Here is a 10,839-nt window from a genome sequence, read left to right as displayed (position 1 = left end):
TTTGTGAAAGTGTGATATACAAGCTGCAGCAAAAGAGAAAGAAATAAGTTGGTATACCAAAAAGGTAAAGTGTTGTTATATTTTTATTAGTGCAACTAATAACTAATAACGGTTAGGTAACAACTAATATCTAATAATGGATAGGGAGTGTGGTTAACTAAATTATTGATAGGAACTGTGGTAAACTAATAACAGATGGTTGTGAAGGTTTGGTTAAAAACTGTTGGTTACAGAGTTTTGAGTGAAAAATATTTACACCTTTACACATTGCTGATTTTTTTGTTTGTGTGTTTGTTCCATTGTTTGTGCACTATTTCATTTTCATGTTGAAGTGTGTCTTTTTATTTTATATTTTCATTTGCATCACAATTTTTAATTGACTTAGTTATTTTCATTGCTTTATTATTGCACATTTAATTAAATTTAACACTTGTGAATTGATTTGCATTTACTTAGAATTCTTTTCAAGTTTTATTATTGTTTAGTACTTGTGAATTAATTTTCTGATTTCAATTATTGCCTAAAACTTTTGAATTTTGATTTAATTAATTTTCTCGAATTTTGGGATAAATTAATTTTGATTTAATTTTACTTAATTTGATTCAAGAATTAATTAAACTTTACTTTGTTTTCAAGTAACGGTAATTTTCCCTGGTATTGTGAATTTTCACTTATAAATTTTGAATTTTAATAATAATTTTTGATTTAAAATTTATAAGTGTTTTCTTTATCTTACACCAGTAATAAGTATATATGATTATGATTATATTGATGATAGGTAGAAACATAGAGTGGTAATTGATTTGCTTTCCTTCAATTTATTTGAAGTGTTTTAGAACCAGGGAAGTACTTAGACTTCTAAAATCAGGGAAATTCTTAGACTTTTAAAGTTGTTGATGGAGTGATGCCCTGTGATTAATTTAATTACTTACAAGATTACCTCACACCTGTTTTGATGAACTTTGTCTGATTTCTGCAATACTGGTAATGTGTTAAGGGATCACTGTTGCCTTTAGAGTATTCAGTCGTTTAAACGTGTTATGAGGGTTCAGGTGTCTGGCTTTTGGTGAGGTGATATTTGATGCATGGTAACCAGATACTTGGCATTTCGTAACATGTATGATATATATATATATATATATATATATATATATATATATATATATTATATATATATATATGGGTGTGTGTGTGTGTGTGTATTTATATAAATGTATATACGTGACTGGTAAAAATGTTCTGCTACAACAGAATTCCATCTAATAAAAGGAGCTCATAAAAAACATCAAAATATAGTATTTTTCTTTTTATATTTGGTGTTTTTATGGGATCCTTTTATTAGATGTATATACGTATGTATATTTTTCTATTATATATAATATATATGTGTAAATATATATATATATATATATATATATATATATATATATATATATATATATATATATATATATATGTATGTATATATATATATATATATATATATATATATATATATATATATAATATATATATATATATATATATATATATAATTCCCTATATCATTTTGAATAATTTAATTTCATTCAATTCCTAATAACTATAGAAATTCGAGTAATGACCTCATAAACACTGATTACCGAAATCTATTCTCTGACCTGTGGGAATTAATTTTACAACGAATGCATCGTATTTTAGTCAGTACTAATTTCGGTCCCGAACGTTATTGGCCAGTTAATTGCACGAACGTAAATAATTACCGTCATTTACGTCTAATTAGGGGAGCCCTGTTTTCTATGGCCCAGTCACAAATTATCAGGGTACCTATTGAGCTTAGCTGGATTAAAGCTGATTTAAAGGAATATCACGCAATTAGGTTCATAAGAAGCGAGGTCATTTTGAGGAAGGTATGGGGCACTTTGTTATTATATGGCTGTTTCCCAGCCATATAATAACAAAGAAGAAGAAACAGAACCCTTCCAGGGAGCGTCTTTTGGAACCATTCGAGCTGTTGGCCGTCACCCGACTCCTCCTCTTTTCCTTTCCCTTTACTTCTTTCTCCCCTGAGCAGCTGAGAGGAGGGAAATTCGCCAAAAAAAAAACTCATAATTAAGATTATGCAACCTGAGTTTCTCTCCTTCTTTTCCAGAAGTCTCCTCGCCTGGGTCGGGCAGGAGAGAGAGAGGGAGGTGGGCACTTTATTCAGAAAGGGATCCCTAACTCTTTTGTCTAATGAGAAAGATGGCCATTGTTTCTTGTTCCTTGAATGGCTGATGAAATGGTACCACTACGTGAAAAAAAAAAGACTTTGATCTTGTCTTTGAATTACTTTTCTTCTACTTGTTCCGTCTTTCAGTGGATTGACTGAATTGCCTAATGTTGATTTTATATATTATATATATATATATATATATATATATATAATATATATATATATATATATATATATATATACATTTTAACGTTCATCCCTGTGGATTTCTCTACCATTTCAGTGACTCCTGCTATTGAAAGTATTTTGTAAACATTCCTATAAGTCTTCTTTCCAATTTATTTACATTTTTGGTCAATTGATAGCTACTGACTCATACAAAAATATATAATAGATGTGAAAGCGCAGTAGAATATCCAATTCCCACATAAACAAAGGGATTTAGGGTTGAAACCTAAAAATATTTGTGTTTTGATCCCGACGACGATGGTGGAAAAATATGTTTCGTTTATGAACAATCAGAAGGAGAGGAATGGGAGGGTAGAGTTCGGTGGGTATTGGGGTTGGGGAGGTGGGGTTGGGGATGTTCATTAACTTGGTTGACTTGTTTTTATGAATATTTAAATAATAAAGATATTCATTTGGACGGACGAAATTTGGCTCCTATCACGAACTAGAACCTAGGAAGAAAAATGCTTATTTTCAATTTTCATTTACTTGCAAATTATTATAAGAAGCTCATTTACGGATATATCTTACTTATTTAATGAGTTATTTATTTGTTTATTAATTTATCGAACATTTAGGAGTTTTCATTGGCCGTCAATGACGTCATTGATGTCTCTTGTCTATCAGTTTTGTCTTAGTAGTGTAATGTTCATATACACACACACGCATGTATATAAGTATATATATATATATATATATATATATATATATATATATATATATATATATATACATGTATGTATGTATGTATGTATATGTGTGTGTCTGTGTGTGTAATATGAATTCTTTAGGGAAGCAGAATAAGCGTTGCAGGCTGATTTTTTCCTCTTCGCTAAGACAGAGCATTTGAGGACAAACAATAAGAGATATATACTATATGTCATCGCTTCGACTGAAAGAAAAGTGTCGTTGTTACTCGTAACTCTCGGGGGAAATTACCTGGCGTCGCATTCTGAATGCTGCTGCTACGATATCATACCTTTTATATTGTGCTTTCAGGAACCGCCAAAAATATGTGGGTCGATCTTGGAATTCGCTCGCGGCAGTCGCTGCCTCCACCGGAATTCTCTCTTTTTTTCTTTGTTTCTTTCTCTTCTTTTGCCTTGAATTTCTGAAGAGAGAAACATCGCGTTTTTATCTCTCGTTTCCTTTCAACCGACAAACAACATTTGTTGGCAACTTTCTTTCTTTTTATTTTTTGTGAGATATCTTGTTTGTGCATTGATGGAGATGGGTTTTGGGAAGAAGGTGCTTGCCAAGGCTGTATCGAGGAGAGAGAGAGAGAGAGAGAGAGGCCTTGCATCATGTAATTCTTGAGAGAGAGAGAGAGAGAGAGAGAGAGAGGTGAAAAGGCCTTGTATCATGTTATTTGAGAGAGAGAGAGAGAGAGAGAGAGAGAGAGAGAGAGAGAGAGAGAGAGAAGAGAGGCCTTTGTATCATGTTACTGTTGAGAGATAGAGAAAGAGAGAAGTGAAAAGGCCTTGTATTATGTTATTTGATAAAGAGAGAGAGAGAGAGAAAGAGAGAGAGAGAGAGAGAGAGAGAGAGAGAGAGAGAGAGAGAGAGAGAGAGAGGCCTTTGCTGAAATAAGACTTGGCAGAATGAAAATTTAGAAAAAAAAATAAAGAACATTTTCTGTCGACCAAAACCGATCTCACAAAGGTATAGCACCTCACGAGAGACTACATATATTCCCCAATAAACTAGTTACTCAGTATCCTTTGGATAACTGGTTGCAAGATAACAGTTTTTTTTTCCAATTTCGGATTCCAATTTTTTACTTATAATCCGAAACGGGAAAATACCTGATATGTTGCAAACAATTATCAAAAGGATATTCAAATTGCTTTTCATTTTAAAAATACAAACAAGTTATTTTTACATACGAAAACTATATTTACCAATAATGTATATGTGTGTGTATGCATTTATGTATGTATATAAATCTACCATTATAAATAATTCCGTAATTGTACAAACTTGTAATCATTCCAGTGCTCACGCTACTTTGATAATTGGGCGTTCGAATGAAAAAGCTTTGAAAAGAAAATAACTTATCACTCTTAATGAGGCCTCTGAAGAATGATTCTCGCGACACACAATTTCAACAGATCTCGCAAAGCAACAGAAAAAAATAAAACAATTGAACGGAAATGATGATATCAACTGGATAATTATCCTTTTTTTTCCTCCCTCGTTATAACGCACCGGAAATCATGGTTCTCGGAGCCTCGTTTAGACAGACATTCTTTTTGAAATTGGATAATGGGCTTCAGAAATAGCTGGAATTGTTTTTTTTTTTAACATTATTTCCTTATATTTTTGTTAACCTGATTAGCTGCTCACGACTCCGCACTGTCAGGTTCTGGACGCATAATTGACGGAGGATTTTATTATTATTATTCAGAAGATGGGTCCTAGTATTTATGGAACAATTTTCCAAAGTATATTAAGGTGTTCATTTGAAAGAAGTAACAGAAGGTAATGGAAAATACAGAAAGACAAACCTAAATTCAATTTGTACCATCATAAGTAATAATAAATAAAGATGAAAATAAATTTTAAAAATGACATTTACCCTTTAGGGCCCCATGATATCAATATACTTAAACAAAAATATTCTCTTTTAACTGAAAGAAAACCCTGAAATTAATTTCTGTCAACACTTTATCCCATCCTCCTGTTTCCCTTTGCCGGTTTGGGTGATCGTCTTCTATTTTGTCTCTAATTGACTCTAGTTGACTTTCCTTTGTCCTTTGTCCCTTGGATGTGATCCTGATTAACCTTCCTTCCTCCAGTCCCTGGATGCTGCAGGAGCGCTGGAAATGGTCTTTTTCCCCTTTCCAAGCTTTGCTGGAGCTGGAAGCGCTTATAAAATCTATGTACATGTTTGTGTGTGTTTGTGTATGTGTTTGCTAAAACACCAGGATATGTGACATAAAACTAATTAGGTTTCGCAGCAATTTTGAAATTAGGCTATTTTGGTGTGTGTGTGTGTGTGTGTGTTTACTAAAGCAGCACCAAAGTAAAGTCCATCAAAGCAACAGCTGAGAAAAATAATATCTAAATAACCGCGGACGACGAACGCCGACGAGAAACCTTCGAAATACACCACCAAACAGCATTATTATGGAGCGGCTTCCAGAGTAAGAGCTGAGACATTATTAAACAGAATAATTGCCAGAGGGATTACCTGAACTTCACCCAACAAAAGCCTGCCATTAAAAGTAAACGGCCCTAGATTTGTGACATCATCATTGAATAGCGCATCTTAGTTAGGAAGTACAAACACCCGATGTGGACCGAAGTAGAGGCCTCTGAAATATCATTAAGTTTTTGTGAGTCCCTCAAAGTTATTTTGTTCAAAGCTCCCCAGTTCTACAGAGACCTCCGAAATATCGTAGAACTCAAGGTTAATCATTTTAGGATTCGTAAGGTTCGAGATCTGATTGTAGGATGTGAAATCACTCGCATAGAAATAGGATTTATTAGGTCACTGACAGCAGATTCCCGATCCAAGTATACTACGTGCTCCCTTTGACGCGATTGCATTGAAATTTGCAATCAATTTTTTATCAAATATATAAAAGGTGTGTTCAATTCATCTACAATACATACACAGAGCATTACATGGAACATTACGTGGCCGTAGAGAGAGAGAGAGAGAGAGAGAGAGAGAGAGAGAGCGGTTGAAAGGTTTCCACCCAAACACCACTCGGGAAACACTGTACACTGACTTTATATTACATTTGGTGACATTTCACTTTGTCGTGGATGACTCCGCGCTAATAGTTTCGGAGGAAATGTAAAGTAACCCTGTCCCTTGATGAAGCTGTAAATTAACCATGAAACTGTTGATGAAGCTGTTAGTAGCGTTTCGGTGGTCCAGGAGAACAGCACAACGCAACCAATCAGGAAACTGTGGCGTCTGCTGATGCGCCATTTTTCAGGCGTGCAATGTGTCGGACTTTGACGAATAAGCAATTGTAGTAGTTTCTTTACTAAACGGTGGACATTGCAGATGAAATACGCATAAGGCGTAAGGAAATGTGCATAGAGGTTACTTATAGTGACAAGGCACTGAAGCAGCTTAGTCCGTAGCAGTAAAAAAAAGGAAAGAGGATCTTGCTTGCTAATGCCATTCATATGTTAGAACGTTTAAATGACTCTCTCTCTCTCTCTCTCTCTCTCTCTCTCTCTCTCTCTCTCTCTCTCTCTCTCTCTCTCCTCTGTAAAGTTTAGGACGAACACGACAACATTAGCAGTCTAATGAATAGAGAAAAAATCTTGCAAGCAAATGTCATCAACGTGTTCGAGCGTTTAATGACTCACTCTCTCTCTCTCTCTCTCTCTCTCTCTCTCTCTCTCTCTCTCTCTCGTTTGTCACTGAAGATTCCTTGCATATTCGCACAAAAACTAAAAACTACGCAAGAAAAGTTTCTGCAAAACGCAGGACCACCACGAAAACGTTAGAGTAGAGCTTCGCCCTCATTTGTTTCCAGCATAATTAGCTGACTGTGAAAGTGAGAGGAAAAACGAATGGGAAAAAAAGTCAGCTCGGACACTTGAAAGCAAAAATATGGAGACATCCATTTCCTAGGAAGCAGACTCCTCACAAACTACTTTCTGCAAGCAAAATGGTCAACGAGAAGGGAGACAAATGACGGGAGCTGGGGGGGTGGGCGCTGGTAAAAGTCCCCCCCCCCCCCACCCCCCCCCCCCACCCCCCACCCCCCCACCCCCTCCACACTGCAATGCAACGACATGTCCACAGATAGAGAGAGAGAGAGAGAGAGCTCACACAGTCATGTAAAAGTTCTAACTCGTTAATGACATTACATTCAAGACTGTTTATTGGTGGTACTTCGAACTAATAACCCCACAATGATGGGCTTTCGTGTGTTCCTGTGCTTTGACGACCTCGAAGATATGAAATGAAGAAAGAACATAGTTGAAGAGAGAGAGAGAGAGAGAGAGAGAGAGAGAGAGATTCTCTACCGAGGGCCATGGCCACCACTCGACAACCCACTAAAACAGAGCCGACCCAACGAAATCTGGTATATCGAATGACGTCATCAACTTTTGAAACAATATCGTTCGTCTCTTGACAGGGAACAGATTCATCTGGACCTCACAGACACGCCTATGGGACGTGAGATATACGAGACACCTGTATCACCCACAGAATTCACCAGCTTTCTCACCAAAGGTCTATTTTTACTTTCTAATATTTTTTTTTCATTTTTTTGCCGTGCCGTTTGTTCTAAACTTTATTTTTATTTCTTCACGGCGTCAAAAACCTCTTTATTATATCTGTGGCAATTTGGTCAGACAGCGAAAATGTTTTCATTACAAATTTCCCATTACCTTCTGTTTCTTCCTTTTAAGGAGCACATTTGGAAGCCTTGAGTTCCAAGTCAGTGACCACTGTGGTGGGCGGCTTGTTCCAAATGAATATGGTTGATCTTCTGAATAATAATAATAATAATAATAATAATAATAATAATAATATCCTTAAATATAAGACCTATGACATTTAACTCGAGTCTCTCTCTGGGAATTTTCATGAAACTATCGACTCTCATTGTTGCATGGCCGGGCAAAACGGACGTTCTATTTTTATCATCGCCCTCGTCAGGAGGCAAGACGCAGCAGCCTGGGACAATTTTCCACTCCTCCTTGAACTCACCTTTAACGACGATTTAAAGATCCCAACAGGCCACCTGGAACGACACACACACACACACACACACACACGCAAAACCCCAGTGTTATGATCTATCGGTCTTAGTTAAATATATCCGATATTTCGAAAAGTGTTATTTTGCTGAGTTCGCTTATTTTAATCGCTTTTATAACTTTTGAAGTAAGTAACCACATTTAAAATTGTAAGTTTGAGTGAGTTACATTATAGTGACATCTTTCAAAGTCTTTTAATATATTTATATATAGGATTTTATGTTTGAATAATTCATATTTTAGTTACATATCTTTCGAAGTTGGTGACTACATATGAGATTGTATGTTTGTATGATTTACAGTGAGATAATATGTTCGAAAAGATATACATTCTAGTGGCACATCTCTCGTAGTGGCAGACTATAATCGAGATCGCATGATCGAATAAGTTCCAACAAATCGAGGAAAGTCCTTAATGAAATTCCAAGACGGTAGCTAAAAGTTTGCCCGTTGTTAAAGTGTCGTTACAAAGCAAAAGGAAGAAATGTCCTTTCAGCCTTTACTGACAGATAGCATGTAAAAGGTAATAAATGTTCAGCTCCTCCTTTCAGGAAAAATCTTCAAAGGAAAACTGACTCTCGTGCACCTCAGCAACACAGGGAAACAGTCTTTGAACTGGTTTTCATTCCTTTAGTCAGATACAGGTAGCAGATTCTGTAACGTAAGAAACGAATTGTTTAAAGGAAAAACTTTTAAGACATAATTACAGAATTATACATAGTAGGTTATATGAATGAAACAGGTTTTTAGAAGATAGACGGAAATTCAAAAAAATGTGCGCATTCTGTTCTTTAAAATGCTTAAAGCTTAAAATCCGAATTCTTTATCAAAGAGAAATCCCACCCCCGCCCCCCATCAAAAAAAATTTAGTCTATCATTCATGGGAATAAACAAAGCAAAATGAGTTAATGTATTAAAGATGAAACCCCCACACCCCGAATAAAAAAGATATTTATAATAATAATAATAAGAAAGTTGTAAGAGTAAAATTCAAACTATATGCCATATTTCACCCTGTTACAAAACAATCAATCATACTGAAAAAATATGCAGGGTATTAACAGGAAGTCTATTCAATGGAAACTTATTTGTTTCGGAACAAAAACCTAAAAGTCAGAGAAGCCAAAAAGGAAAAAGTTTCGTAGAAAATAAACGAAAATGATTCAAGTCAAAATGCGACTATCCGAAGTGGGGTAGTATCGCTTGCTCATGCAAATTCACAGCAAGCAATTCACAGATTCTGACTTGGTCTGCTTTGGTTGTGTCGACTTCAATGAACTCTCTCTCTCTCTCTCTCTCTCTCTCTCTCTCTCTCTCAGACGCTGCTCGATGTCGAGAGGCCCTCAGGCTTGTCAATAAGGCTCAACCCGAATCCATGTGGGGGTCCCGTGGCAGTTAACATTAGGGAGAGGTTTCCGACGACTCATCTGAAGACCAAAAGCTTCGCGTCTTTTATCAAACCAAATAGAATGGAATCTATTTTTCCCTTTATTATTATTCTATAATTGAAGTGACAGGAAGGACGAGTTCCATAAGAACCCACTTACCTGGCTTAGTTCACCTGCTGTCTGTCAGTTAAATCGTTTTTGAAAATATTGCTTTCAGTCATGTAAATCCATTCGAAGAATAATCCCGTGTAAATTTTTAAGGCCTGTCTCACTTCCTCTGCTTTCTGTATGCAGACATAATTGGAAGTAAACCAAATTAACCATTGAAATTCGTTTGGAAGAATGACAGAAACGGGAAAAATAATCCATGAATAATCATTACAAACAAAATTACGAAATTCACGATACGGGTGAAGCGAATGCGTAAGTGGAATACTGAAAGTGAAGGGCAAAAACACAAGAATTCCATCGCAAAACGGAAAAGGGTATTTTCTCACCCTGCCAGGGGATTCCCGAGGAAAAGCCTTGGTGCCATTTGGAAAGCCTGAATGCGTGTCCAGTGGTTTTCGTTTTTCATGTTCTTGAAAACTTTCTTTTGGAAATACAGATAAAAGACTTTGTTGGACGAGTTTGCGACTTTCCATGGCATGTGTTTAAGCTATACCTCAGTCTCTTGCACTTTAGTAGTCAATCAATCAATCCGGGATTGAATAGAAGTTTGAATCGATCGAAGCAAAAACGATCACGATTCTTCTATCGGATTCCTCTCTTTATCTTTAAGAGAATCTCTGGAAGCTCTTTCCGTAGAACAGAGAGAGCAATTGTTGTTGCTCTTGATAAGTCTAGTCACCTCTTGTCGCAATGCAGCAAGAGACCACCTACCAATTTTCCTTCTATATGCTCTATGTCCCTTTGTATAGTGTACAACCCTCTATATACTGTACGACCCTCTATTATGTCGCTTGTATCCTTATCTTTACCAGGGGCAGAAATCCAAGAAGACCGCAAAAGCGTTTCCTGTTTTTATTCAGAGATTTTTAGTTGCTTCCTGTCAGAGATCTCGCTTCGTGGATGGGAAAGGAGACTGGACTAATTTCCTAAGAAAGATTTGCCTCGTTTTAATACGAGAGAAACGCGCAATTTGTAAATTACAAGGCTAAATGTTTATCTTTGGAGAAGCTATATGATGGAATAGTCTCATTTTCTTAAGTAACTTTCTAAAGAATTTTTCATCTTATTTCTGACTCGTGTAATGGGAAATACTGGCTATGCATTAACCCAGATGTTATT

This window comes from Macrobrachium nipponense, chromosome 18 (assembly GCF_015104395.2).
Source record: "Macrobrachium nipponense isolate FS-2020 chromosome 18, ASM1510439v2, whole genome shotgun sequence".
In the NCBI taxonomy this organism is placed as follows: domain Eukaryota; kingdom Metazoa; phylum Arthropoda; class Malacostraca; order Decapoda; family Palaemonidae; genus Macrobrachium; species Macrobrachium nipponense.
This window is presented reverse-complemented; position numbering follows the sequence as displayed.